Genomic DNA, 5,190 nt, shown 5'->3' with positions numbered 1-5,190 from the left:
GGCATCATGGATCACTAGGGAAAGAAAACACAAAATGACATCCCACACACTATTTCAGACTTAGTGAAAATACACCTCATGAAAGTGCAGTTTTCGATCTGAAGCAATATTGACAGCAACAAAACCTATAGCTACAGGTCTCCAAATGGCATGAAAATTCACAGCATGCTAGAGAAACACAAGGGCTACAACTAACTCCATTGGACCAACCTCAAAACAGCTACAGATCAACAGATAGAAGCAAGACAAGACATCAACAAAATATAACAGATTCCAGACTTAGAAATATTTCAGCTCCTCAAAATCAGCACTATTTCTAGCAACTTGATAGCAATCAAACCACACCTAAACATGCATTTCTACGGCAACCAAAAATACCGGAGGCTAGTCTAAACACCCAAGAACAACTTCCTAGTTGACAACTTAATCAAACGGAGCACGGAATAAATCCTACGAATTAAACAAAAGGGCATCACGGCAAAATATCTCGCAAACTAACTCACTCAAAAGCTAAAACTAATTGCACAGAAAAATCCAATGGATTTTTCTACCTCGGAAACATATAAAATATGTGGGGTTTGCAACATAAAATAATGCCACACGAAAATGCGAGGAAATAACCTAAATACGGGAAAATAAACTAGCGGCAAACCATACACGCAAAAATACCAATGACCGCTCTAAAATACATGCAAAAAATGATTCCTAAAACATGGACATTTATCTAAGGCACTCGGGCAATCCGGACCGCAAGAAAAAATAAATACGGGACGAAACAATATAGGACAACACGTTAAACTAGGCGTTCGACACGTAAAACTACGTCAAATAATTATGCAAGTCATGAAATCGTGTTCTACTCGCAAAACTACCCCAAAACCATATAAAATACACCTCGTTCCGACTTACGGTTAAAAAGATACGACCGTTAAAATATAAAGCTAATCGTGAAATACAACTAATCCGAAAATAACCTCAATTGCTACTGGGCCGAACAGGGGGCGCAAAATAGCTAAGCAGCGCAGGGGCGCAATTTAGGAGGCTTGGGGGACTGCATACCTGGGCCGGCCTGGAGGGGCTGGCGGAGTGGGCCGATGGAGGTGGGCCTCGCTGGGGCTGGTCCACTCGGCGACAGGAGGCGCTGGAGGCCGAGGCAGGCCGGGTAGAGCGGAAGGACTGGGCCTCGGCCCAAGCGCAGGGAAGGCCGTCGCTGGGGCTGCGGCACGCGAGGCCGAGAGCAGCGGTCAACGGGGCTCGCTCACGTTCCCAGATCAGAACGCGAGGCACGTCGAGGCGGGGCTGCGGCTGGCGACGAGGTTCGATCTGGCGCGGACGGGTCGGCTCGATCTAGCGGTGGCTTGACGATGGTGCTCCGGCGAGGCGAGGGAGCATCGGAGGTCTTCGGCTGTGGCAGCCTCGGTCGGCGGGAGCGGCCGGCTCGGGCTCTCCAGTGAGGGACAGCCGGCGGCGGGGCCTGGAGAGCCTGGTGCGGCGCGGACAGCCCAGGGGCTCGCCACGAGAGGCACGGGCACGGGAGTAGAACGGGCGGCGGCGGTTTCGGGCCTGCCCGGGCCCAATCTAGGCTCGGCCGGCCCTGGCGGCTGCTGAGAGACCGAGGGGAGGAGAGAGAGGGTGCGGGAGGCTAGGGTTGGCACGGTTTTCGAGGCAGGGGAGAGGGGGTTGTCGAAAATGGAAGGGGAGGTGTGTTTAAATAGGAAAGGGGGCTAGGTTTAGCGAAATTTCGACCCGGATCCAACCGCGGGGGTCGGATTCGAGTAATTCCGAATGCGGGACGGACGAGTGGCTGTGAAGAGTGATTATCCGGAGACGAGAGGGAAAACGGGCGGCGCGGCAACGAATTTTAAAACGGGCCATGCTAGTTTTACCGTTTCTATCGTTATGTCTCGTTGCCTACCACATGTTAAATATCAGCCTCTCAACATTGCCATGATAACCTTCAACCTGTTCAACCTAGCAAACCACTGATTGGCTATGTTACCGCTTGCTTAACCCTGTGTTAGCGTTGCTAGTTGCAGTTGCAGATGCTTCCATGTGATAACATGGGTTCCTTGTCTTATCACCATACTTAATTCTATTTAATTTAATGCACCTATATACTTGGTAAAAGGTGGAAGGCTCAGCCTTTCTAGCCTGGTGTTTTGTTCCACCTTTGCCCCCTTAGTTTTGGCTACCGGTGTTATGTTCCATAATTGAGCGCTCCTAACACGATCGGGGTTGTTATGGGGACCCCCTTGATAATTCGTTTTAGATTAAAGCTGGTCTGGCAAGGCCCAACTTTGGTACTACATTTGCCTAATCACCTAATAAAATTGCATAGGGACTTTCCGGACCCCGAGGATAATTTAATCAACCCCCGGGCCAGTGCTCCTCATGAGTGTTGGTCCCACCTGAGCGATGTCCGGCGCCCCTCTGGTCACCCGGAAGTTTAGCGATCCCGACGTCTAGCTCATCCGCCGTGTCCTTAGAACGAGGTACGCGACTCCTATCGGGATCGTCGACACGTCGGGCGGCCTTGCTGGATTAGTTTTACCTTTGACGAGATATCTTGTGCATCGGGATTCCGGTGATGCTTTGGGTAATCTCAGAGTTGAGGTTTTCCACTAGGGAATCCGACGAGATCGCGAGCTTTGTGATTGAGGATTTCTATGCGGCTTGTGGTAATTTGTGATGGACCAGTTGGAGCACCCCTGCAGGGTTAAATCTTTCGGAAAGCCGTGCCCGCGGTTATGTGGCAACGTGGAAACCTTGTTTAACACTGGTTCTAGATAACTTGAAGTAACTTAATTAAAACATGCCAACTGTGTGGGTAACCGTGACTGTCTCTTTCGTGAGTTCCTTCTCCGATCGAGGACACGGTGGGGTTATGCCTGACGTAGGTAGGTGTTCAGGATCATTCATTTGATCATCAGTAGCTCACGTCCGTAATGCGTAGATCTTCCCCCTCTTATTTCTTGTACTCGTAAGTTAGCCACCAAATATGCTTAGCCGCTGCTGCAACCTCACCACTTACCATACCTCACCCATTAAGCTTTGCTAGTCTTGATACCTTTGGAAATGAGATTGCTGAGTCCCCTGTCGCTCACAGATTACTACAACACCAGTTGCAGGTACAGGTAAAGGTTACTTTACGCGAGCTCGTTGATTGTTCATTTGGAGTTGCTTCTTCTTCTTCTTCATCGATCTAGGATGGGTTCCAGGCCGACAGCCTAGGATAGCAAGGATGGACGTCGTTCTTCTTTTGTCGTTTGTTTTCGTCCGTAGTCGGACCCTGCTCTTACTCTTGATGATTATTTAATGTACTGATGTGACTCTGATGTAGCTTGTGGCGAGTGTAAGCCAACTCTTTATATATCTCTTCTTTTCAGTACATGTACTTGTAACGATATCCATTCTTGCGACACGACGAGATGTGCTTCTATCCCTGACGAGGCCCTCGTGCCATATTGAGGATAGGGTCGCATCTTGGGCGTGACAAGTTGGTATCAGAGCAGTACCGACCTAGGAGCCCCCTTGATTGATCGAACTTGGCCGAGTCGAGTCTAGTGAAAAAAAGTTCTTTGAGTCTAGTTATATATCGGAGAGTAGGATTCTTTTTTCTCCTCTTCTATGCTCTGGTGAGGAATCTTGACGTAATAATTTACTCTACTCCTCTTCTCACTCAAAAATATTTTAGGATCACGCGGATATTCTTGGGATCTATATGATGACGATGTGACGGAGTTCTGTCTTGGTGCCTCCTGTCTGACTTGATTTTCTTCCGGGGAGTTGAGCTCCAGGGGATTCTTGAGCACATCGTTATCATTCAGATTTCTTAATATCTCAGAACGAAGGACGTTCATAATTGCTTCAATACTAGTAGTGGCGAGATAACCCCGATGTCCCCAGTACTGGTGCAGATTGTTCGGGAGTACTGCCATACTTTGTATCGTTGTGATCACGAGGGTCTGTTGTAGATGAAGGTCCGAGATTCTGGTTGTGTGTTGACGGATGTGATACAGGTGACAGGTTAGTTTAGGAGTTGTTTGAAATACTCCTTGTATCCGTGTACCAGATTGCATGACCAGATATTTTGGGAATTCATAGGTGGGAATTCAAGTAGTTGCTTATAGGACAGTCTTCCAACAAATGCATGATGTTAGGTTGGGGTTCGACATCTAGTGGATTCGTTTGTTCACGATCGACTTACAGCGGTACACGTTGTGTCTTAAAGAGTCCTTGTAGCTTGCTACGACTCAGGGACACTTCGTATGTCGGGTGCACTGCCTTGCACTTGATGGCTACTGTAAAATCGAGCCCGTGCGATCCCGTCCACGAAAATATCGGACGAAATCTTTCTCATGAGTTTGTTCTGGCTTGTTTCGTAAGCCACACCCTTTGTTTGTAATTCAAGTTGCTTCGATGTCAAGTGGTGATTTCAGATATTTTCCAAGAGGCGTTCTCATATTTTTATGTGAATGCCAATTCTTTTGCTTAATCAGTTGTCGTGTCAATTCTTGTTAACCGGAGTCGTCATGTTAATTCCTTTTCATCTGGTGTGCTTCTCTTCAGTGAATTCAATCCTCTTTAATTTTGCAAGATCATTCCCTCATGTTATTCCAGAGTTCATCTCATCTGTCCCAACTTGTCTTTGTTTTTCCCCGCCCTCCCACCCTTTTCTTCAGTGATTCAATTTTCTTCCAAGAGTTTTCTTTTCATTGTGCTTCCGCTGCCTGTTCTTTCTCTCTTACCCGGTGAATTTAATTCAGTTGCCCCTGTCATCATATCCTTTTCTTCCTTGTAATTCTTCCCTATGTTGGAGATTCTTATCAGCTTATCCTGTTATGCATTCATATCTTTTCTATCCGGAGTGTTGAAGATATCTCGGAAGTTTCGTGTTTTCAATTGTTTTAATTATTTCGAGGTTCCCAACCTCATCTAGTTCTCTTCATACTGGTGCAATATCCCTCTTTCTAGCAATCTTTTTTAACGGTGGTTTCTTTGAGTGGGCCCATAACCCACAGGTTCTTTCCCAGGATCTTTCCCGGCTCTTTTAATTCCTTCTCGGAGATCTCCAATTCTTTCAACTATGACGTAAGTATGAATTTCATCAGTCATATCCCTTCTTCAAGTTCTATTTGAATTAATTCTCTTATTTGGCTCAACCTTGCATCCTTCTTTATTCCGGAGTGT

The sequence above is a fragment of the Hordeum vulgare genome, chromosome 5H (assembly GCF_904849725.1).
Source record: "Hordeum vulgare subsp. vulgare chromosome 5H, MorexV3_pseudomolecules_assembly, whole genome shotgun sequence".
Taxonomy (NCBI): domain Eukaryota; kingdom Viridiplantae; phylum Streptophyta; class Magnoliopsida; order Poales; family Poaceae; genus Hordeum; species Hordeum vulgare.
This window is presented reverse-complemented; position numbering follows the sequence as displayed.